This window comes from Tamandua tetradactyla, chromosome 3 (genome assembly GCF_023851605.1).
Source record: "Tamandua tetradactyla isolate mTamTet1 chromosome 3, mTamTet1.pri, whole genome shotgun sequence".
In the NCBI taxonomy this organism is placed as follows: Eukaryota; Metazoa; Chordata; class Mammalia; order Pilosa; family Myrmecophagidae; genus Tamandua; species Tamandua tetradactyla.
Window position 1 is genome coordinate 207,670,168 of NC_135329.1, and position 26,275 is coordinate 207,696,442.

The 26,275-nt window shown below is 40.8% G+C and overlaps 1 pseudogene; it reads right to left on the reverse strand.

The window, feature by feature from the left end:
* Positions 1 to 13,796: 13,796 nt before the first annotated feature.
* Positions 13,797 to 26,274, reverse strand: LOC143678220 (DNA topoisomerase 2-alpha pseudogene; annotated as a pseudogene).
* Position 26,275: the final 1 nt, after the last annotated feature.

The following is a 26,275-nucleotide window of genomic DNA, read 5'->3' on the forward strand; positions in this document are numbered from 1 at the left end:
GCCAGATAAGTCCTGAAACCCAGAGGGACCAGCCTCTCCAAGATTATCAACTAATTACATCCCTCTATCCTTTAGTGTTGATACCCCTTCTCAGCATGAAAAGTCAGAATGGGCATTGCCCAAAGATCCCTATAGATTGGGAGAAGGATCAAAGGAGAAGGAGTAGTTATAACAGAGAAAATAGATTAAACAAATGAGTATGACCGCTGAATCACTATATTGATATTTCTTCTAGCCTCCAGTGTTTTGGAGCCGCTAGAAAGAAAAATCTTAAGTAGTGGAATGGTAACCCCTAACAAACTCTGAAATCTGTTCTGTAAATATTTGTTGAAGTGTATTTTGAAAAATATTGCTTTTTCTTTCTTTTCTGTGTACATATATATATTTCACAATAAAAATGTTACGAAGGAATGAATGTGGATTCCTCCCTCTCACCATGCATAAAAATTGCTTCAAAATGGATAAAAGACCTAGATATAAAAGCTAATACTCTAAAACTCTTACAGGAAAACTTAGAGAAATATTGTCAGGACCTTGTAGTAGGCAATGGACTTTTAGATTTTATACTAAAAGCACGAGCAAAAAAGAAAAAAGAAAACGGACTTTATCAAAACTAAAAACTTCTGTGTACCATAGGACTTATTAAGAAAGTGAAAAGACAACCTACAGAATGGGAGAAAATATTTGGAAACTACATACCCGATAAAAGTTTAATATCCAGAATATATAAAGGACTACAACTCAATGACAAAAAGACAACAAACAACGCAATTAAAAAAGAGGTCAAGGATTTGAATAGACATTTCTCCAAAGAAGATATTCAAATGGCCAATATGTATACGAAAAGGTGCCCACCATCATTAGCTATTAGAGAAATGCAAATTAAAACTATGAGATACCATTTCACACACAGTAGGAAGGCTGTTTTGAAACAAAACAAAAAATTGAAAATAACAAGTGTTAGTGAGTATATGGAGAAATAGGAATCCTCATACGTTGTTGGTGGGAGTGTAAAATGGCACAGCTGCCATGGAAAACAGTTTGGCAGTTCCTCAGAAAGTTAAACACAGAATTACCGTATGACCCAGTAATTCCACTCTTAGGCATATTCCCAAAATAACTGAAAGCAGGGACTCAGACAGATACATGTACACTAATGTCCATTGCAGCATTATTCACAATAGCTTAAAGTTGGAAGCAACTCAAGTGTCCAACAGATGTATGGATAATCAAAATGTGGTAGATCCATACAAAGGAATATTATCCAGCTGTAAAAAGAAGTGACATGGTGGTACATGCTACAACATGGATGAGCCTTGAAGATATGCAGAGTGATACAAGCCAGACACAAAAGGACAAAAATTGTATAATTTCTATATGAAATATGTCAAATAAGCAAATTCATAGAGACACAAAGCAGAATGGTGGTTACCAGGGGTAGAGGAAGGTGGGAATGGGAGTTACTGCTAATGAGTATGAGTTTTGGTTTGGGATGATGGAAATAGTCTGGAAATAGATATCGTTGAAAATTATACAGTGTTGTCCATGTACATATAATGTTTAAAGAAGTGTCCACTTAAAATGGTTAAAATGATCTTTATGTTATACATATTTTATCATAACTGAAAATAGGTAATTAAAAAAGAAAGGAATGAAGTCCCGATACATGCTACAATGTGAATGAACCTAGAAAACATGCTAAGTGGAAGAAGCCAGTCACAAAGGACCCCATTTTGTATGATTCCACTTATATGGAATGTCAAGAATAGACAATTCTCCATTCTGTATGGAGACAGAAAGGTAGGTTGCTTAGGAATAGGGGGATGAAGCGATAGCTAAATGGTATGGGGTTTCTTTTTGGGGTGATAAAAATGTTCTAAAATTGACTGTGGCAATGTTGTGCAACTCTGAATATACTAAAAACCACTGACATATACCTTGGGCATGGCATGTGAGTTATAGCTCAATAAAGCTATTAATAAAAAGAAGAAGAGCTGTCAAAAGGCTTTTGGATGCACAGTCTGGAGAGGCCTGGGCTGGGGCAGAAAATTAAGGTAGAAGTATAGACAATGGCAAGGGTGGGGTGAGGACAGATGAGCCCAGGAAGGAGCTGGGGACATCACACTGAAAAGCCAGCAGTGAGGGGCTGAGAGCAAAGAGCTGTCCCACTAGGGGAAAGGTCTCAAGTTCTGGCAGCCTCTCCATCTGGCCCGGTCCCTTCTCCCCTCCTGGCCCCTTACTGACCTCCATCCACTTAGGTCCCCTTGCTGACCATGGTAAGCTTATACTTGCCTCAAGTCCTTTGCACTTGCTGTTCAATGCCTGACTCCTAGAGTTCTCATGCCTTGCTCCTTGTTAGGTCCCAGAACCAAACTTATCTCCCCAGAGAGTCCTCCCCCATTCACTTCATCTAAAGAACATCCTCGCAGTTTCTCCTTTGGCTGTGCATTTCTTTCCTCCATAGTGATTCTCATAATATGTACTTACATATTTTTTGGTATATATATATATATATATATATATATATATATATATATATATTTTTTTTTTTTTTTACATGGGCAGGCACCAGGAATCGAACCTGGGTCCTCGGGCATGGCAGGCAAGCATTCTTACCTGCTGAGCCACCGTGGCCCACATGCTTTTTGTATATTTTTTTATCTGTCTCCCTCTGAGGTCAGGTGAGTTTATCCTGTTTGGCAAATTTACCACATTTCCCTACACAATGTCCAGCAACTGTCAGTCATGTATCCCATATTAACATCCTCCAGAGAAGGGAGGCATTTAAGGCAAAACTGGTTGGCTCCAATCTGTCCTGCTGTCCATGGCAACTCAGTCCTGTGGCTCAGAGCCCAGTGAGGTGAGTCTCTCCAAAGCAGGTGGACAGGGCTGTGAAGGCCATGTGTAGCAGGCGATGCAGAAAGCTGGGATTGGGTCTAACATCTCCCTCAGACTGCAGCACCTGCTCAGGACAACGACCCCAAGGCCCCCAGAAATGGGGGGAGAAGCTTAGTCCCCGTCCAGACAGACACGGCAGTCATGTTAATATGGGGCAAAAGACTGAAACTTGCTGAACCTCAATATCCTCCTCTGCAAATTGGAAGTGACAGTATAAGGCACGCAGCAGGACACAGGGCTCCCTTGAGACATCCATGCCTGCTGAGTTGGCTGCATCAGCACAATCAATCACCTCTACAAAGGTTTGTCCTGGAATGACACTTGCTGACCTCAAAAGAACACATTTTCCCCTCATCCTAAGCCTAGTGCATGATTAATCACTGCCTGGGACCTGTTCTTATGGTCTTGGGCACCTCAGTCCCACCCCCAAAGTCCCCTCGAAGGGCTTCCCCGGGAGCCCAGGTTGAAAAATATGCGAGGGATGAGCACCCTCTGGTGGACACAGAGGAAAGGAAGGGGCCTTCTTTGGGTTCTGCTCAATCAGAGAAAAAACCCTTCAGTGGGCTCTGGCCCTAGGGGAGGTGGCCCAGTGACACCCTGCAACCCCCAACAAGATCTTCCTCTCTTCCTGTTGCTGGAGCCCCAGTCAGATGGAAGAGTCAGTGTTCATCTACCAGGCCTTCCCTCTGGGTCAATTGATGGCTGGCCCCAGGCACCTGGGTCTTCTCCTGGATGGAAAACCTCCCTCAGAGCCAGAGCTGGAGGCCAAGGTCAGCAGCTCCAGAGTCCCAGGTCTTCCCTGATTCCAACACCCCCTGAGCTCCCTTAGTGCCCAGCCCTGCGGTTGAGTTAGCTCTTTCTAGCACTGTCAAAAATTGGTGTGCACAGCGCCCTCCTGTGGCAGGCCCAGCTGGGGCCTGGAGCCAAGCACAACAGGCACAGATGCTCGCTAAAGTGTGTGAGGCCTGTTGCTGAACCCTGCATTGCCTTCCTGTGCCTACTGCCTCGAGTGCAAGCCCAGTGCCCTTAGCTACTGGAATTAGGGACCAGGGCTTCCGACTTCAGTCCCTGGCCCTCTCTGAGCTGCTCACCAGTTGCTTCAGGACTGAGTGCTTGGATTCTGCCCAGGGGATCCAGATACTCTGCCCTTAGCCCTTCCTACATCCTCCTAGCTTCCAGTCCCTCCAGAGTTCCATTTCCCATCCTGCTTCTGCCAGTCCTCCTCTGCAGGCTGGGTGCCTGTGCCCAGGAAGCAGGCGGCCCGTTGTCTCCTTCAGGATTCTGGCCATTCTGTGGTTTCCCCTGGAGGAGATAGAAACCTCAGTCCCACCTTAACTTGGATCCACCTCAGCCTGGCCTCTCTGCCACCTGCCTAGCCCAGCTGTTCACCTCATGAATGCAGGAGAGGTCCAATTTTGTAGTGTAGCTGCTTGTTCTCCCTCACCCTGAGTGCTTGTAGGCAAGGGCAGGGCCTGCCAGGGAAGGTGGCAGGGCTACCCAAGGCCCACCCCTCCCCAGCCCAACCACACAGGATCCATCTTACTCTCAGAGCAGCCCAATGCTGATGAAATGAGAGTCTAAGTTTCCAGCCCAGTGGGGAGTGCCAGTGAAGGGCAGCCCTGAGCTGCTGGGACAAAAAAGGATAATTTTGGCCTCTAGATGGGGGAAGAAAAAGTGGAGTGAGAAGCAGTTGGCAGGGTAGAGGCTCTGGGGGGAAGGAAAGCTGGTCTGGTGAGGAATTTGAGTTATTACTGAATTTACCTCCCAGGAATCACCTGAAATCTTCAGTAAAATACCTCTTTTTCACAGCTGAACTGAGGTGTTGAATCTGGTCTGAGCTCAGAGAGGTGATGGGAAGTTCAAATTAGGAAATGTGGCTGAGGCAGTTTAAGCCCACCTGGCAAACTGGCCTTGTATACTGGGTGAAAGATACATACATTATTTGTGGAAAAGGCGTCCATCAGTGGCTGGTATGGATTCCACAAAGTCTAGAGCACAGCTCAGGCTCCCAGCTGGGAGGGTGTGCAAAACTGTTGCCCCTAGCAACAAAATGCCAGGTGCTTACTGGAGACAACCTCATTTCACATGCACCCAAGCTGGGCCCAGCTGCCAGACTTTTGGCTGGGAGCATATCTCTTGCAGCAAGGAGCTGCTGGTGATGATTCCAGAAGGTACCAGGAGACATTTGCTGTTTTTGCCACCAACAGCCAACCGTTCATCCTTCTCTTGATGATAATCTCCTAAAATGGATGTCCAGTTTGCCTGCTGGAGAACTGCTCCTCCCTGACTCTCAGTCAAGCCCCAGGAGTAGAAAATGTGACTCTATCCTGGCCAATCAGTGCCCGGTGGCTTTCTTGGTCATAGCAATTGTTTTGAAGTTGACATATGGCCCAAGTCAGAGTGAGCCCTGGGATTTTGGATCAAGTTGCTAGGATGGGAAGAGACACTTGGTTTTGTTCCTTGAGGACTTGAACTTAGGAGGCCAGAGGTTGTGACTGCAGTCCATACAGAGAGCATGGGCTTCTGGACTTTTCAATTGCATGAGCCAATAAATTTCCTTCTAGCTTAGGCTGGGGAAGTTGGGTTTTATGACCTCTGTAACTAAAAATGTCCAACAAGTAAACAAGGAGAATACAGGGCTCCAGGTATCAGTCTCCCAAGTTGAGCAGCCTTCAAATGAAGGAAGAGCTTGTGGAGGGGGAGTGCAGAGAAAGTCCCCTTCTCTGGTGTGGTTTCTAGTTTGGGGAGTACAAAGAGGTGAGTAGGCATCAGAAGAAGTGGTGATGCTTACAGTCCATCTCCCAACAGGACCACACAGAGTCCTGCCTGAATCACCCCCACCTAAGACACTTTGTGCCTACTGCCTGGAGGCCCCTCTTTGCCTCTTCTCCAACTCCCAGAAATCTCTGGTTCTCTGACATCCCAGGGAACTCACTGAACTTACAGCCTTCCCATCCATGCCTCATGGCCAGTCTCACTGAACAAATTCTGCTGCTCTGTGAAGTTCCCAGACAAGGGGCAGGACCCCTACCTTTGTGTGCCTCCCAACTGTCTCTCTGCCCCAAAGGGATCTGAGAAAGAAGGGGAGGTGAGTTCATCCTGTTTGGCAAAGCACTGGGTTGAATAACATTAAAAGGATTTTCTTCCTGCTGGACTCTGTTTTTGGGGGGAGTTTTAGGCCTTTAGCATACTAAGGGGCACTGAGTCTCCAAGAGGGAGGTTTAATACACAGCTCTTCCCAAATTTATTTGACCTGGATTTTTTTCTCAGAGAGCCAATTAACATGTTGAAGGGCACTAGTATCCACAAAGAACTGATCTTGCACAACGAAGATCCTCACCAAGGTGTGGGAATATTTGCTGAACCCAAACAGATGATGGGAGAGGATTCCTCTGAGAACCAGTCCTGCAATCCAGCTGCAGGTGATCTGGGGCCCCAGGCTCACAGATATCCCTTGTCAATACAGTGCAGGAGGGGTGCCTTTGGCCGAAGGTAACTGGCCTCAGAAGGTGGGGGGACAGCAAATAGTGGAAACTGGTATAAACCTTTCTGGAAAGCATCTTGACCCCATGTATTAAGATCCAAAATAAGCGCATACACCTTTGACCTAGAAATTCCACTGCCAGGAAACAATCACAGGGAGAAAATCACAACTGCTGAGAAATAAACTAGACTCCAAGATGTCCGTAACAGGCATATTTATAAAGGTAAAAAAGTAGAGACAAGTCAAATGCTTGACAGGAAGAGATCAAGTAAATGATAGTATAATGGCTCAATGAAATATAATGATGTTTACAATGAATTTTGAAAATTGCTTTAAAATTTATAAAAACATTCCATGTCCATTTGAAGACTTTCATATTAGAGAAATGTGCTGTGTGGCGAATAGAGTAAGATCCTCAACCCCTTGCCCAGTCAGGCAACCCCTCCTAGAAGTGACACTGTCAATAGTGAGATACGTGCCTTCCAGAACTACCAGTAGTTTTGAGTTGTGTGGGGGAAAAGTTACTTTAAAATGTCAAGGGAAAAGAAGTTGTTACTGAGTTGTGGCAACAATACAATCTAATGATAGGAAAAAAAATTCCTAGAAAAAGAATTGTGAAGGAAATCTACCAAAATGTCCCTTTTGGCAAGAGAGATTATAACTTTTTTCCTTGAAGTTTATGCTTTTTCTAAATTGTCCACAATAATCATATGGACTTTTATCAAAGAAACCTTAAACCTTTTTTTAACCTTAAAAAAAAAGGAGGAGAGAGAGAGAGAGAAAGAAAGGGAAGGGGTGGTAAAAGAAGGAGGAAGGAAGAAAAACAATGCAGAAATTCATATGTCCTTATTAGGTCTGACTCACAGGCAAGTGATAGAAACCCAATTCAAACTGATTTATGAAAAAAAAAAAAAAAAGGGAATTTGTTGTGACCAGGGAGATCTGAGATGTTATAATTTCAGGCATGGTAAGATCCAGGTGCTGAGACTATGTTATCAGGAACCGCCTCCATCCCTCTGCTCTGCTTTCATAGCTGTATTGAGCATGGTGGCTACCGTTGACAGTTTCTTCACAGAAGCAGAGCTGGTTGGTGGGGTGGGAGGCTTAAAAGGGAATATATTAATAGGAAGGTTGTAGCTGGCTCTCTAACGAAAAGTCTTCAGAGAAAGCAGTGAGAAAGTTATGGTGAACCCCGTGGGAAGACAGTCATCCCTCATGCTCCCACTCCCTGCTCAGGTCACACTTGCCCCTGGTACAGTTGGAATCAGCTTTGCCAGCAGCTCCTGCTCACTGTGCCTTCAGGACCCACCATCTCTGAAAGGGAACCAGTCTCTTTTTTCATGGTTCCAACCGCAGTCCCAGGAGGGCTCTTGTTGGCCAGATCTGGTCAGGTGAGGATATGCCACCACTGGGTCAGCCCCATAGAGCTGCTTGGACAGAGGGGAAGGCGGGAGGAATGGGAGAGGGTTTCCCTTCTAGAATAGGAGGGAGGTGGGCTTTTGGTATCTTTTACCTCTAGCCAAAGAGTATTTGAAAGAGTTTCAAGGTAATCCAGAAATCTACTCAGAGTGCCCTGGATGAATCTTGGGCAGGTGGGTCTGGGGTAGGGTTCTACCCAGTGGGAGTGGAACGACATATTGATAAATCCTGTGACATGCCTGACTGAAAATTTCTTTTATTTCCTTCAGTAGTCTTCCTATTATTAGGACCTGGCCAGGAGGCTGAGGCTCACTACCCTCAGAAGGATATAGCCTGGGGCCACCATGTGCTCAGCTTCAGTTTTTACCCATAGAGAGAGGACCTTGTGGAAAGCTCTCAAAACCAGAAAAGGGCTAATGTGTTTTTACATATCGAGAATCAAACATGAGACAGAGCAGAGAAAATAAAGAGTGGGCCCTAGGGGCCTGCTGGCTCCACAAGGAAGGGACAAGCCCTCCAAGGCTGAGGGTGTGGGGTGTGGTGGGAGACAACTTAGATGGAAGTGGCCTTGTTGGGCTGGCAGCTGGCCACACATGATGCCCCAAAAACCAGGTGGGCCCCTCAGTGGGCCACAGTCTAGGATGCCTGCCCCCAGGGAGCCAAGCTAGTCTGTCACAGGGGAACACCTCCACTAGGCTGCCACGAGGCAGGGAGCAAGGGGACAGGCCAGAGAGCCTGTGAGACTGAGCCAGGAGCTGAGAGAGGCTATTTCAAACTAGAACACATTGAAACATCTTTAAGGGCCAGTTTTGTCTTATTGATAGGAATACAAATGAGACAAGATCGAATCAGTGATGGGAAAGACAGAGAGTTGTTTCTTTTGCACCTCTTAATCATGGGTGTAAATATTGATACATACCTTTCACATCCAGCAGAGCCTTGGGAGAGGGACAGACTTGGATGGGATCTGGTCTCTGCCTCTTACGTGTGGGAGGCCTTAGGCCAGAAACCTCACCCTCAAAGCTTCAACTCCCTCCCCTATAAACCAGAGCTCAGAGCAGGCCTCCTCCTTACTGGGTAAGGAGCAAATGCAGGGAAACACCAGCCCTGGACTCTCCCAAACGTTGGCCGTTTATCACCAGTAGTACTGGCAGGTTACATGCTCTTTGGCTAGATAAGGACAGGAGCGAACACCAGGGCCCACGGTGGTGGCCTGGCATGGCAAGGGATAGACTTAGTTTTGGCTACTTATGGGGATGGGAGGATCATGCAGCAGAGAGGACTCCAGGAGCTACTGGGAGGATTGTGGGAGTTCTGAGAGGGGGCTGAGGAAAGACTGAGGGGGCTCGAGGGGGACTGCAGGGAGACTGAAGGAGGGTTATGGGGGTGAAGAGGGATTGAGGGGAATTGAGGTACTATAGGAGGCTGTGGGGAACTGAGGAGGGCCTAAAGAGGGTCTAAGGAGGATCTGAGGGGCACTGTGGGAGGACTGGATGGACTGGGGTGGGGGTGGGTCAGTGGGAGCTGCAGGAGGCCTGCTGGGCTGTACCTAGGAGAATCCCTGTTCTTCCCATGGCCTGGGAGCGCTGTGAATCTACTCCCAGAACAGGTGAAAAGTACACTTGGGCCAGGGCTCAGACTTAGAGAGGGGTTGAGATACCTACAGTATTTGCACAAATCTGTGTATTTCAGGAGCAATAGAAATACAGTGGGAAAACTCAGTGCTGCCAAGACAGATAGTCCTGGAACTAATTAACCCGGCCATTATGCTTTGATTGAGATTCTCCTCACAGGCAGGAGCATCAGGCTCTGACTGGGGAAGTTGGAGACAATTTCATGGAGGGGATACACCTGAGCAGAGTGAAAAAGCTCTGCCTATTCTATAAAACACTGGATTCCTCAGAACTGTCAAGACATCAAAAACTAAGAGACTCTGAGAAATTTTCACAAACTAGAGGAGGCTAAGAAGGCTAAATACAATGATGTATTCTAGCAGGGACTCTGGGAAAAAAAAATGACATGACGGAAAAAACTAGTGAAACCTGAATGAAGCATGGAGTTTAGTTAATAGAAACATGCCTGTGTTGGTTCCTTAGTTGTGAGAAATGCCAACTGGAGAAATTGTATGAGGGGTATATGGGAGCTCTCAGAAGTATTTTTGCAGCATTTTTTTGTAAATTTAAAACTAAAATATGTATTCACATGCAGGAAATGTGAGTAGTAACTATGACAGAAGCCTAGGCCATTAGTTGAGGGAGTGGCTGGGCAGGGGAGGGCAGGGAGAACACCAGGGAGGGAAGGAAGGAAGGAAGGCTTGAGGAAAGACAGTGTGTCCGATCTGCACCTGCTGGCCATGGGGCAGGGCCAGGGGACATGGAACTGTGGGCAGTTGGGCCACCCCAAACTTACCCGTTAATTTTCAGTGAAGGTCTTTTTTGTCCAAGCTCTGTGCTGAAGGATGGACAAAGAGACACAGGATAGCTCTCACAGAGGCACATGCCAGGGTGGAGAGACATCCTAGATAAATGAGGATGACCAGATTAAAAAATTTCCCAATACTATCTGAAGAAACTAAACACATTAACATATTACAGTGTCACAGTCTTTCCTCCTTCTCCTTGGTTTTGTTCAGTTATCTACCCTACTCAGGGAGGAGTCCTGATTAGTCAGTCTTGTGACCCAGGTTGGCCTGGAGGAAGGGACCTAACTCCATGTTGGGGGGGCAGTTTCTCCCTCCCTGTCTTCATTTTGCTGAACAAGAACAAAGAAACACATAGGGCCACTTGTTGCTGGCAACCATTTTTGGGCTGCAAGGGAAATCTGACTCAGAATGAGGCTGATGCCAGACCAGAGGAGGTACAGTGAGCTGGGTCTAGACAACACTGAGGTAGGCCCCATAAACCTCTGGGTTTCCAGGTTATCAGGCACAGTCAACTTCCTTACAGACTAAGCCAGTTTGTGTTGGGGTTTTATATATTTTTTGCCACCCAAAACACAGTAATTGACTCAGAAAATGACAAAGGGTGGAGGCAGGTGACTATAGATGGAATGGTGGTGGAGAGTCCCATTGAGAGAGGGATGCTTACACCTGAATGATAAGCAGCAGAGCATGGGAAGACCTGGGGGATTTGGCCAAGGAAACAGCATGTGCAAAGGTCCTGCAATGGACATGAACTTGAAATGTTAATAACTAGGGAGAGAGAAAACAGGTGGGAAGTAAGGATGGTATAGGATATATAGTGCCTTTTGACTAAGCAAGGAATCTGGGTTTTATTTTGAGCAGGAGGGTTTTTGTTTGCTTGTTTTGTTTTTTAATACTTAAGTATTTTTAAAGTTAGTACCACTGCATAGCACTGTTTTATATCTGTTGTGATGGTTAGGTTCATATGCTAGGTGAACCTTGGTGAGGTGATAGTACCCAGCTGCCTGCCAAGCACTGGCCTAATCGTTACTGCAAGGACATTTTGTGGATTTAAATCCCAATCAGTTGATTTGCAAATATGGCTGATTACATCTACGATTAACTAAGGAGAGTGTCTTCTGCAATGAGAGAATCCAATCAGTTTGACCTAATACAATCAGCTGGGTATAATCCAATCAGTTGAAGATTTTTTTAAGGTAGAGGTGACAATTTCAGCAGTCAGAAGAGAGAACTTTCATCTCTACTTCAGCCAGCCAGCATCTCCTGGGAATTCATCAAATACCTTCATCGTTGTTGCCAGCTCACAGTCTGCACTATGGAATTTGGACTCATGAATCCCCACAGTTGAATGAGACACTTATGTAAAATCTCATATTTACATCCCCTGTTGGCTCTATTTCCCTAGAGAACCCTGACTAATTGTAAACTTCTACTGATTCAAGACAGGCACCCTATCCTCAAGACACTAACATCTTAAAAGGAGAAGATAGGTAAACAAATATTTAAGAAATTGAGGAATGGAAGTATACTTCTGATGAAAAATTTCTGACAAAGATTGTACAAACTGTAAATTCACTCCCAACCTACTGGTTAGGAAATGGCAAATGGATGTGGTTTTTCTCTAAGTAGTTACTTTTTAGGCCAAATTAGTTAAAGTGTTTTTTTTTTGGAGAATAAGAATTGTAAATTTTTATTGTTTTCCAAATCTCAACATCACCAACCATCATTACTAACTCCTCTTATGTTGACACAGTATCCCTAATTTGAACAACCATGTTTAAATTTCTGTAGCCCTACTAAAATTGTCAAAAGTATAAAAAGGTATCGTATTAAATGAGCTGTCTTCTACGTAATAGCATGTACAAAAAAACCCACACATACACTCATATATTATATAAGCATATGGAGCTGAAGTGTTAATATGTTTGACAAGTCCAATATGGGTTCCTTTATTTAGCTTCTCCTTTTCCTGTTTTTTTCTCTCTCATACTTGGAGGAATAAGAAGTGGTGAGTTGAGATCACTCTGGTCACCGATGTCACATTTATAGTGAAATATCTGTTTGGGAAAGTGGCAGGCCTGGGGGCTTGAGAGAACATCTTGACTGGCTGGAAAGTAGGACATCCTGTCCTTTCTGGAAGCAATCTTCACCTGCTTCTTCATTTGTCTGTCCTTGTCAAGGACTTGTATTGCCCTTTCTTTGTTGTGATTTTTCTATTATCAAGCTGTTCTATAGCTATTGCTATAGATTTGAATTTGTCTACCATGTTGGCACTAAATGAGGCAGCAGATGATAAAGTGAGGCTCCTATACTCCACTGAATAAAATAAAGCGGATCTTGACTCAAAATAAGAAAATTCATTCCTGAATGCTAAAAAATCCACTGAAGGCAGAAGAAAGAAATGCTGCCCTGTTTTTTTTTTTTTTGGCTGCAATGTTAACATTTTATTAAAGTACAAAAATTGTTAGAATTAAGTTAAACAGAAAAAAATAGTAAATCTTTACAAAGCATTGTTAATTCCATTCAAGTCACACACATATAATAATCCAGAAAGGTCTTACGAAGTTTATAAACTGAAATTATGGAGATTTTCCAACATGGATTTACAGCTCACTGTTGAGCATGGCATCAGTATAACATGTAAGATCCTTGAGAGAATGTTGTTCCTACTCTTTAGTGATCCTGTGCTCCCTAGGAGTTTGTTCCTTGGGAAATAAAGTTAACTGGTTTATTTTTCTTCATCCTATTGACTCTGTTGGTAATACAGACAGAGCCAGGATGTTTTTCTTCGGGCTCTGATGATACGCAAAAGGATTTGAAGAATGAGCAATTTCTCATTGTTCAGAATGAAAATTCAGCACATAAGAGGCTGTGCGGGGAATATTTACACTAGTCTATAGAGTTCTATCAGATGAATAATTACCTATAAACTAAGTATAACAAGATGAATCATGCTTCGTGCTCTATCTTGTATTCATTGACAGTAAGAAAGGAGGCAGAGTAGGCATTTAAAATCAAAGTGCTTCCAGTTTTAGCTTAATAAATGTTCAACTACCAAATTATATTATGCTGAAGTGACCACTTAACTATCTCTTGAAGGTCTAGAAGAATTCAAAATCAGATTTTAAAGACAAAAGAAAACAGACTCAAAGCATAAAGAAAGCAAAGAAACAATGCCAATGAACTGGTCACTATTCAGACAGTATTATAAAAAGTTAAGGGGGCACTTGGCTCTACTCAGTTCACTTTGACGGTTCTGGATTAAATATACCTCCCAAACTAAATTCAGAGGGGCGGAAATTAAGAACTTCAAATAACTTCAAAACTATTCTTGGGCGGGCCGCGGTGGCTCAGCGGGCAAAGTGCTTGCCTGCCATGCCGGAGGACCTCGGTTCGATTCCCGGCCCCAGCCCATGTAAAAAACAAACAAACAAACAAAATACAATAAAACAAGAAAAAATGTTTAAAGATGTTTCCCTTCCTTCCATCCTTCCTTCCTTCTCTCTGTCTTTCCTTCCCTTCCTCCCTCTCTCTTTAAAAAAAAAAAAAAAAAAAAAAACTATTCTTGGGCTCAGTAAGACAATTCCTTGAAAAAAAATAAACATCTTACATTTTAAAACAGATCATCTTTATCTGATTTTTCAAGGTAATTTAAAGGTTTCTTAACTGGTCCAGATTTTACCTGAGGAGCCTCAGGTGACTCTAAGACCAGCTGGAAGTCATCACTCTCTCCTTTGGATTTCTTGTGTGCCGCTGCTTTAGAAACCATTTTCTCAAAATTAGAATTAGAGTCAACAGAAGTAGATGTTTTCCTTATGCGGGGATTTTGGTTTTGACAGAACCAGGCTTTTGAGAGATGTCAGAATTCAAGGCTGGATTTTCCTTGTTCCATCCTTTTGATGCAACACTTTTTTTTTGGTGGTGGCATTGGAGGTAGAAGACTGACTTTTGTGCTGATGTTTTTTCGTCACACTCTTTTTAGAAACTGGGTTTACAATTTCAGTTTCAGCTGGTAAATCAGCAGAAGGAGAGCTTGAAGTGAGTGGTACATTGTCTTCAACATCATCAGTATCCAGATCCATCAATGGCATGGTACTTTTCTGCGGCTTCAGTTCTTTGTTAGTAATTTTTGGGGGAAGTTTTGGTTTTAGGTGGACTAGTATCTGATGGGATAAAATCTTCACCTTTGGTTTTTTTCATCAAAATCTGAGAAATCTTCATCTGAATCCAAATCCATTGTGAATTTGGTTTTTGTTGCTGCTCTCCAAGGCTCTGTTTCTTGTTGAGGGACATCAAAATTACTTTTGTCATCACTCGTATCTGATTCTGAATCAGACCATGGATTTACCTTCTTTCCTTTTTAATTAGTTTAAATGACAGTGTAGCTTGTTTCTTTGCCTTGGTACTTGTTTTTCTTTTTTGTTTCTTCTCTTCTCTAATCTTTGTTTTAGGCTTTCTGGTCCACACCATCCTCATGAGGTCTTCCTTATTTTCGATCTTAATTTTCTTTTCTGCCTTAAAGTGACCATCTTTAAGGTCACTCATGGGATGACTCTTGTCACAGAGAAGACAAAACTTTGGCCATTTGTGTTTTTTTCCCCTTTGCTGTCCTTACCCCTTTCCCCAGAAATCCTACTTGTTTGTTTTGTTTTTCCTTGGCTTTAACAACCTCCAGTTCTTCAATAAAAGCTGCCAAGTCTTCTTTCCACAAATCTGATAGACTCTTTTTTAAATGAAAGCTCTTGCTTTTTTTAATTTCTTTGAAAAGTTCTTTTTTCTCCTTGGTTAGATACCAAAGGGGAATATCAAGGAGGTAACTGAATGTTGGCCCAGAATCTGTTACAGACTCACTCAGCGTCCTTTTCATTGTCACTCTCTTCATTTTCTTCTTCTTCAGGAAATTTTTGCTGGGTTTCTTTCCATGCCTTCACAGGATCCGAATCATATCCCCTTTGAATTACAACTTTAATTAATTATTTCTTAGGCTTATTTTCGATGTTTATTTTGTCATCTAGTTTTTCTAAGATAAAGTGAGCCTGATTGTTCAGTTTAGCAGATTCGGCACCAAGCATTTCTAGAAGCCATTCTTTTCATAATCCATAATATTTAAGCCTGAGTTCAAGGAAGTCCCTTAGGATATACAAAATTGTGTCATATTTCTTTAAACAGCTTACATGGTCAAAAAGCACCATAGAGTTGCAAGTGAGACTAGTTTGGAGTTTGAATACTTAGTGTAATCCAACTCTCTCTGCCTCTGCAAGTTTTTCTTTAGTCATCTTCACAACAAACTTCACAGTGGCATATGTATGGTATTTCCTATAGTCTGTTATGAGAGCAGGTGTCTTCTCAGTGCCATGTAACATGGGTGCTAGAATCTGTTCTTTATGTCTGGGTCCATGTTTTGATGGAAAGCTCTGAGATTTCAACAGTTGTGGAATTAAGAATAGCTATTTCATCCCTAATCACATATTGATCTGGAGCCAGCTCTTCAACAGTACCTTTGACATTCCTGTAACTCAGAAGCATTGGCAAAGATTCCTCTCCAGCCATCAAACGCCTGATGCTATTACAATTTCATGAATATCAAGGTTGGGATTTTGCAGGACTAACCAGTACCAATTCCTTCAGCACCATTTATCAGCACCATAGGTATAATAGGAATGTACCATTCAGGCTCAATATGTTAGTTGTCGTCATATAAGAACTTTAACGTGTGGTCATCTTTGGGTGGAAATAACAACCAAACCAAAGGACTGAGCATTGTGAAGATGAATCAAGGACTAGAAGAATCTTTGTCATCATGCAGGCTGGTACCAAATTGACCAATGGGTTGCAAGATGTTCTATTGCTCCCCACAAAATTCTAGAGCCAAATTGATGATGGTTATCATTAGTGACATCTCACCAGGATGATAAGAGGACATCTCAACCACTGACTCGGCTAACTGGGCAACGTTTACCTCTTGCTTGTCATTCTATTTGAAATGAAATGAAGTAAACAAAACCTTTCTCTGACTGGTTTCAAACCATCTACCACAGATGGGATAGATATTTCATTATCAGAATTTGAGAACAGGATATATTACTTGTTTATGAAATCATTGTAAGTTAGATATGTAATAATTTGTCTGTACAAGTAATCCTCTGGAAAGCCAAGCAACTTCTGTTGTCTTCTATCCTCCATGAAATGAGTTAACTATGCCTTTAGATCATCTGTCTGTTTTTAGCTAAAGGCGCGACGGATTGCAGTATATTCAGGACCAGAATATTTGAATTGGATCCAATGTCGTCTCATATCTGTAAAATATTCTTGCTTCTTTTGAAATGCTGATGCCCAGACCTTTGTAATACTTGCCTTTCCATTTTTTATGATTTGGAGCAGAATTCTTCCATTCTTCAAATTCAGGAAGGCTATAGAATGCCATTTCTCATTTGTATTTAGATTCCTTTACATTGGGAGCAATAAATTCCTCCAGAAAATGATGTCACAGAAGAGAGGGCCAGTTGTGATGGATAAAATGAATCAGCAAGCTTTTGATATGGGAACCATCTTGATTCTGATCTATCAAAAGCATTATCTTCCCATAATGAAGAAGAGTCTTCAATGAATCTTCATATTTTTTTCTTCTACTGAAGACCCACAATCTTAATGATATTGTTAAGTCCAGCATTTTCCCTTATCTGTCTATTAGAAGCTTCTCAAATATTAGGTATTTTTCCTCTGAGTGGGAAAATCCCATAATAGTCTCTCCTAACCACATCAAGACCTGACACAGCCAAGGTTCAGCTGAGTCTCTCTCAGTCATGATAAGCATATGCTCTGTGGAATTTTGGTCCCCTGCATCACTGGCATCGTCAGGTTTGGGAATTCCGTCGATTCTATTATGTTTTACAGCTGAACACTTCTGTTTAACTGGACTTGGGCCTTAAACTTCACCCAGTTTAGCATGCTTTCTACAATATCACAGCTAACTGCAGTTTTGATTAATTTTTCACTTAAATGAGATGTAGATCCAAAGGTCTTGGCCTGCAAAGTCTCTCCTTTGTTTGAGAGTCAAAGGTTCAGTTTCCAATTAAAGTATTCATATTTTTCACCTCGTGCTTTTACGGCAACTCCACTCCTGTTCTTCTCTTTCATAACATCAAGAAATTAGTCACAATCTGGTCAATTACATAATCAACATGCTTGTCACACTTGGAGGTAGCAATGCTATTGATGAATCTAATTTTCTGAAAACGTTTTTCACTCATTGTTAAACATACTTCCCACCTATGATTTAATTTGTTTGTGGATAATTTTCAATGGGTTACCAGCTTCATCTACCTTGTCCTTTCAATACATGTTCACATAGCTTTGTAATTCTTTTACTGGCAGCTTATTTCCATTGAGAAAAACTTTAACATCTTTAGTGAATCCAGTAATTTCATATGCTCTTATAACCATTAGTGCCACAATAGCTTTGTCCAGGTTGTGCATTTTAAACAAACTTAGACAAATCAGACTGGAAGGTGATACATGTATAATCTTCTCCATTAAATGGTTTGAGTTCCATCTCACCAGCTTCCCCCATGTTATCCATCTATGTCTGTTTAAACATTTTCTTGTAATCTCTACTGGCTGTTTCCACAGTAAAATTGGTACTGAATATGTTACACAATTTGGCTCCATAGCCATTTTGACCACCTGTTACTTCGTTATCACCATAGTTACTAGAAGTTAGGAGCTGTCCAAAGATGAGAACTGGGACATACACCTTTTCAACTTTGTGTTCAACAACAGGAATACCTTTTCTGTTGTTCCATATACTTATTGTTTTCTGGGTCAATTGTGACTCAAATATAGACATTTTGGCATCCCTTTGCTTGTTGTCTGCAGCATCGACTAGAATCTCATCAGAGAGTTTGTTCAAAATAGGAACAAAAGTGACTTCCCTACAGTTAACGCCAATGTTTTTATTGTAAACCCACATTTGCTGGGTCACTAATTCCAAGGAGCCAATGTAGGTGTCATGAAGGGGCTCAAGGACCCTGAATGTGAGTAAACTGGCAGAAGCCATGAGACAATTGTAGACCAAGTCACTTCTCCTCTGCCCTCTGCGTCTGCCTGAAGCTCCTTTCATTTCTAAAAAGTTTTTGTTTCAGTTACTAGTTTCTCTTAAATATCTTTGTTCCCTTCCCCTTTATATTGTCATTATCTCATGTCATATCTTGATAAACTGATTACCCATGAACATAAATTAAAATTTTTTTAACACATTTATCTGTTAAATCATATAGGGGGAAAAGCAGTTAAAAACTAAAAGTACAATAATACAGGATTTTAATTTTACCTATGGAGTTAATTTTATCAATGTTCTTTATTTCTTATTGCTTCAGATTACTGTTCAGTGTCCTTTCATTTCAGCCTGAAAACTCCCCTTTCGCATTTCTTGTAGGGCTGGTCTTCTGGTAGTAAACTCTTTCAGCTTTTGCTTAGTTGTAAATGCTGTAAGTTTTCCTTATTTTTGAAGGATTTTTCTGGACACAGACTTCTTGTTGACAGTTTCGTTTTTTTTTTTTTTTTAAAGAACTTTTAAAACGTCATTCCATTGTCTTCTGGTCTCCCTGATTTCTGACAAGAAATCCACTGTTAATCTTATTGGAGATGCCTTGTATGTGACAAGTCATTTCTCTCTTGCTGCTTTCAAATCCTCTTTGTTGGATTTTGACAATTTCACCATAATGTATCTTGTTGTGGATCTCTTAGAGTCTATCCTGCTTAGAGTCTATTGAGCTTCTAGGATGTGTATCATCATGTCTTTGATTAGATTTGGGAAATTTTCAGCCATTATTTCTTCAAATACTTTCCCTGCCCCCTTCACTTCCTCTTGTTCTTCTGGGACTTAAATGATGTGTATGCTGGTACTCTGGATAGTGTCCCACAGGTCCCTTAGGTTCTATTCATTTTTCTTCATTATTTTTTCTTTCTGTTCCTTACATTAGATAATTTCAATAGTCTTGTCTTCAAGTTTGCAGACCCTTTCTTCTGCCTGTTCAATTCTGCTGTTGTATCTGTCTGGTGAATTTTTAATTTCAATTACTGTATTATGCAGCTCCAAAATTTATGTTTGGTTCCTTTTTCTTAAAAAAAAAAAACTTTTCCATCACTTAACTTTGTTCAGACAATGTTTTCCTAATTTCCTATAATTCTTTATATATGATTCCTTTAGCTCACTGAACATATTTAGGACATTTGATTTAAAATCAATCTAATAATTCCAATGGACCAGGTTCTTCAGGGATGGTTTTGTTTTTGTTTTGGGGTGCACAGGTCAGGAATTGAACCTGATCTCCCACATGGCAAGCGAGCATTCTACCACTGAATAAACATGCACTCTCAGGGATGGTTTTTGTCATATTCTTTTTTTTTCCATGGGCCATACTTTCCTGTTTCTTTGTGTGTTTTATAATTTTTTTGTTGAGAAGTGTACATTCGGAATATTATCTTATTATAAATTTGAAAATCCAGTTCTCCCACTCCTCTGGGATTGCTAGTTTTGTTGTTGTTATTGTTGAGGGCTAGAGCCATCAATTTGTGACTTTTCCAAACTATTTTTGCTAACTAATGGGGAAAGGAAAGAGAAAATATTTCCCTGTACTACCTCTTTAAGATTCCTTTGTCACTCTTACCTGAGGGGTGTTGGAACAGTGGCTGTCCTCAGAACTGGCCCTCCAGTAACCTGAAGTAGCTGATTGAAAGCTGTGATCAGTGTTCAGCTCACACCTCCTTCACCACTCCCCACCCCTCCTTTTGAGGATGAGTTACTAATAGCCCATTCTCACCAGCAGGCTGCACTAGAAGCCTAGGCTACAGTCTCCTGGCTGCCTGCCATGTGGTTGGGTGTGGGGGATGGCAGCCACTGTGTGGAGGGTAAAATTCACTGTTATTTACGACAGCTTTCCAGCCTCTTCATCTAGTTCTTCCCTGGATTCCCTGGATGCTGCAAGTGTTCACTAGACTCTAGAGTTCCAAAATAGTTGATTCCGACAGTTCCTACCAGTTTAATAGTTGTTTTGGTGGAGGGACTGATTCCTAGAATCTTTACCCTGCTGTCTTTGCACAATCCTCTATTGAGCAGGAGTTCTCAATTCTGTATTTTAAGAAGATGGTGGGTGTTGCTATGCAGAGATCCCCACCATCATCCAGGCTGGTGGTGACAGTGGTATGGACTAAATGATAGCAGTAGAAATGAAAGGAGGGGGGAAGGCTCAAGATACATTGTTCTGGTTTGCAAAAGCTGCTAGAATGTGATATACCAGAAATGGATTGGCTTTTACAAGGGGATTTATAAAAGCTATAAGTTACAATTGTAGGGCTGTGAAAATGTCCAAATTAAGGCACCAACAGGAGGACACCTTCTCTCAAAAAAGGCTGATTATGTCCGGGATTTCTCTGTTGCCTGGAAGGCACATGGCTATGTCTGTTGTCCTTCTCTCCTGGCTTCTGTTTTCAAATGGCTCTCTCAGCTCCTTCTGTATTTCCAGACGTCTGTTGCTAGTTTTACCTCTCTGCTCTGTTGACTCTCCATGCTATATTTTTGATCTTTTATTCTCTTCATAGAGGGCTCCAATAAAAGGACTAAGACCCACATTGAATAGGCAGGGTTACAATTCCATGGAAACAATCTAATCAAGAGGTGCCACTCACAATTGGGTGGGTCACATCTGCTTTAAGACCTGTGATAGAGTACCTGGGAGAGGGAGAAGTTCTGTTTTGCAGGAAGTAGACGGGGCATTCAAATTCCTCTAAACAGGGGAATGCCTAAGGTCACTAACAAGAATAAATCAAGGATAAGACACAGGTTTAGAAAAGACAGGGAGGACCCTGCACCTCACATTCACCTTCGGCTGACCTTGATAGGAGTACTGACTACTGAAGGAGAGCACTGGCCAATACCAAGCCAATAGGCAAAGACTGTCAAAGGTGTTTTTTGCATTGGATTTTTTTGATTTGTTAGTTCCTGGCACTCATGAATCTCTCTCTCCCATCACTAGCTGGATACAAACTCAAGAAACAGCTCAGGGACTATAATTCCCGATTTAACACTTTAAAATATTAAAATGTACAGTGTACACCAAGAGATTATAAGACACACAAAGAAGCAGGTAATAATGGCCCAATCCAAAGGAAGAAGATAGAAATCCAGAAAACATCAATGAAGAAGACCAGACTGTGGACATACTGGACAAACACTTAAAAAAAAAAAAAGATCCTCAATATTTTCAAGGATATAAAGGAAAATACAGAGAAAGAACCAAAGAATATCAGAAAAATAATGAATGAAAAATATGAGGATCTCAATAAAGGGAAAGAAATTTTAAATAGGAACCAAACAGAACCACTGGAGTTGAAGATCACAATAACTGAAATGAAAAATTCCTTGGAGCTGGCAGAAGAAAGAATCAGTGAACTTGAAGACAACACAATTCCGATGAGGTAAGCTGAAGAGCAGAAAGAAGAATTAGAAAAAGGAAAAACAGCTTGAAAGACCTGTGGGACACCATCAAACATACCAATATGTGGGGAGTCCCAGAAAGAGAAGAGAGAAAGGGGTAGAAGGAATAGTCAAACTTAGCAAAAGATGTGAATGTATATATCCAAGACTCTGAACAAACATCAAACAAGAACAAAATTGAAGAAAAATATACCAAGACACATAGTAGTCAAGTTGTCAAATGCAAAGGACAGGGAGAGAGTTCTGAAAGCTGTATGAGAAAAGAATGAGTTACAAACAAGTGAGTCCCAATCAGATTAAGTTTCAATCTTTCACCAAAAAACCATGGAGACAAAAAGGCAGTGGGATGAAATACTTAAGAGTGTTGAGAGAAAAAACAATTACCATCTAAGAATTCTGTATCTGGTAAGACTTTATTTCAAAAATGAGGGAGAGATTAAGATATTCCCAGATAAACAAAAGCTGAAGGAGGTCATCACCACTAGACCTATTCTACAAGCAATGCTAAAGGGAGTTCTTCAGACTGAAAGGAAAGAACACTAGACAATGGATAAAAGTGACATACAGAAATAATGATCTCCAGTAAAGGTAACAGCTTGGGTAATTATAATTGTTAGTAGTACAGTTATTATATTTTTTGGTATGTAAGTCCATTTCTTTCTCCTTACAGGTGCTGAAGTGCAAATGCATAAAAAGTAATGATAAACCTGTTTTTGGACATAAAATGTACAAAGATATAATTCGTATCAAATATAAATAAAGGTGGGGGGCAGATGGGCATAGAAATAATGTATGTTTATGCTATTAAAGTTAAGTTGGATTCAAATAAAATATGATTGTTATAGATTTATGATGTTATAGATTAACAAAAAAATCAAATGATATGAAAATAGGCATTAACAGAATGAGGGTCAAAAATTGTATAAGACTTGCAAAGACTAAACAGGACTAAATAGCAAAATGACAGAAGGAAGTCCTACATTATCAGTAGTTACTTTAAGTGTATATGGATTGAACTCTCTAGTCAAAAGGCAGAGATTGTCAGAATGGATAAAAAAGCAGGTCCCACTACATGCTGTTTACAAGAGACTCACCTTAAATTCAAAGACATAAAAAGGTTGAAAATGAAAGAATGGAGAAAATATACTCAAACACTGAGAAAAGGAGCTTGGGTAGCTATACTAATATCAGATAAAATAGACCTTAAGTAAAAAAAACTCTTACAAAGGTGATTATATAATGATAGATGGGTCAATTTAACAAGAAGATATAACAGCAGAGCTCCAAAATATTTGAAGCAAATATTGACAGATTTGAATGAAGAAGTAATTCTACATTCATAGAAGATTTTAATACACCCTTTTGATAATGAATAGAACATCTAGACAGAAAATTAATAAGAAAATAAGAGCCTTGAATGATACTGTAAACCAACTAGACCTAATAGACATAAATAGAGCACTTCACCCAACAGCAGCAGAATACACATTCTTCTCTAGTGCACATGGATCATTCTCCAGGATAAACCATATGTTAGGTCACAAAACAGGTCTCAATAAATTAAAAAATATTGAAATCAATCAATGTATTTTTTCTGATGAAGCTAAAATGAAGCTATAAATCAGTAACATAAGGAGAAATGTACTTTTAAATAACCAATGGGTCAAAAAGAAATCACAAGGGAAATTAGGAAATATCTTGAAGTGAATGAAAATGAAAACACAACCTACTAGAGAGGGAAATTTATCACTCTAAATGCTTATATTAAAAAAGAAGAAAGAACTCAAATCAGGGAACTAATATCAAAACTGTAAGATCTAGAAAAAGAAAAGCAAACCAAACCCAAAGCAAACAGAAGGAAGGAAATAATACAGATTAGAGTGAAGATAAATGAAATGAAGAATAAAAAAAACAACAGAGAGAATCAAAAAAACTAAGGATGTAAAGGACTTACACAGGGAAAATTATAAAACATTGCTAAAAGAAATGAGAGAAGACCTAAATAAATGGAAGGATGTTCTGAGTTCAGATTGGACGACTAAATATTCTTAAAATGTCAATTCTACCCAAAGCAATTTACAGATGCAATATAATCCCCATCAAAATTCCAAAAGCTTTCTTTGTAGAAATGGAAAGGCCAACCACCACATTTATAGGGAAAAGTAATAAGCCGAATAGCCAAAGTCATTTTGAAAAAGAATAAAGTTGAGGACTCACACCTCCCAATTACAAAACTTATTACAAAATCACAGTAACTGAAACAGCATATACTGGCACAATGACAGACATATAGACCAATGGAATTGAATTGAAGGTTTAGAAATCAACCCTCACATTTAAGGCCAACTGATTTTTGGCAAGGGTGCCAAGTCTACTTAAATAGGGCTAAAGAATAGCCTCTTCAATAGATGGTTCTGGGAAAACTGAATATCCATATGCAAAAGAATGAAGGAGGAGGTGGGCCATGGTGGCTCAGCAGGCAGAGTTCTCGCCTGCCATGCCGGAGACCCGGGTTTGATTCCCGGTGCCTACCTATACAGAGAAAAAAAAAAAAAAGAATGAAGGAGGACCCCTACCTCACACCGTATACAAAAATCAACTCAAAATGGATTGAAGACCTAAATGTAAGAAACAGAATTTTAAAACTTGTAGAAGAAAACTTAGGGACCTCATCAGAATTTAAAACTCTTGTGCATCAAAGGACTTCATCATTAAAATAAAATGACAACCTATACAATGGGAGAAAATATTTGGAAACCACATATAAGAGTTTAATGTCTGTAATATATAAAGTAATCCTATAACCGATAAGAGATTTATACACTAATGTTCATTTCAGTATTATTCACAATAACCAAAAGGTGGAAGCAACCCAAGTGTTCATTAACAGATGAATGGATAAACAAAATGTGATATATCCATATGGTGGAATACTATTCAATTGTAAAAAGAAATGAAATGCTGGTACATACTATACCATGGACCTTGAAGACATCAGGTGAGTGAAATAAGCCAGACAGAAAAGGACAAATATTATATGATTTCTCTTTTACAAAATACTTAGAATAAGCAAATTCATAGAGATAGAAAGTGGAATAGTGGTGAACAGGGATAGGTTTGGGGAATGGGGAGTTATTACTAAATGAGCCTGAGTTTTTGGTTTGGGATGATGAAAATAGTCTGGAAATAGATCACGGTGAAAGTTATACAGTATTGTCAGTATACTTAATGCTGAAGAAATGTTCATTTAAAATAGTTTAAATTATTTTTATGACATGTATTTTACCACAATTAAAAAAAAAAAGATGAGGATCCAAGGATTGCTGCCAGTCAACTCTAAAACGCCAGTCTTCAGGGAGAAAGCATTGCCTTGCTGATGCCTCCATTTTGGACTTCTCTTAGCCTCAAAACCTTGAGCCAATAAATTCCTATTGTTAAGTCAACTCATTGTATGATATTTGTCTTAGCAGTCAGGAAATGAAAACTGCTGGGAAGACAGATGAGAGGATTTTCTGCATATCACTCAGAAAAGTTTAAAGAAAATTCTCTAAATAGAAATTTATATTCTTTCTCCAAAGTCTCTTTTTTTCTGAGACCCTAGCACTACTTCTTTCCATTCCTCCCCTACACAGCCTCTAAAGATCTCCTCCACTGCCTTGAACAACTGAACTTTTCTTCTCAGCTTGGGCTTGTTAGAACTGGAACTATCTTTTGTTCCTTAAGCAGGCTACTTGGAGACCTGGTTATCCTGTACCTACCTAGTAAATGCATGTTTGTCTCAAACACATATTAAAAACCCCTACTAGTATTTTTCAAAGTATGGACACCTGCATTGGAATCATCTGGGGTGCCTTAACATTCAGACTTCTGAGTTTCACACCTACTGAGTCAATCTCTGGGGACAGGATGTCCTAACACTATGCCAAGAACGGTCTGCATCATTCTCCTTTCAATAACATTCAGCAAGCCCTTACTTAATGTATCCAGAGAAAAGCCCAGATCTTCAGGCATTTGGGCCTCATCAAGGCCCATATCTATGTGCACCCATCCTACAAGATCTGTCCCTGACCTAAGAAGGGTCCAAGCCTAGTGACTTGGTCTCCCTATGTGGTTTCTGTAGCTACTGTATCCTCTTCCTTTGCTTGTGCTTATGCCTGGCCTGTAGCAATGTCCTTCATTCTCCTGTCACTATTCAGAATTCAGCAATCCTCTTGGCCAGCTGAAACCCTACCTATGCTGCTTGAAGCTCCTGGGTCAGTACTTTCCATGAATCATGCACTTGTTTGTCTTGCTTGTTTCATGATAAAAGTGATAATTTTTTCCTGAATATATACATTGTTACTTCAAAGAGATGGTAAGCTTCTAAGAATAATGGGGCTATAATTCTGGTTTTTTTTTGTTGTTGTTTTTTTTTTTCAGAGCAGCTAGCAAAGAAATTGTCTCTAATGATTTTTTTTGGGGTTCAGAGTTCTGAGTGGAGAAGGGTATGGAAGGAGCCTCTAAGAAAATGGAGATGTGTTCTCTAGGAAGTACTTTTCCTCCTAGAATGACCTCTGAT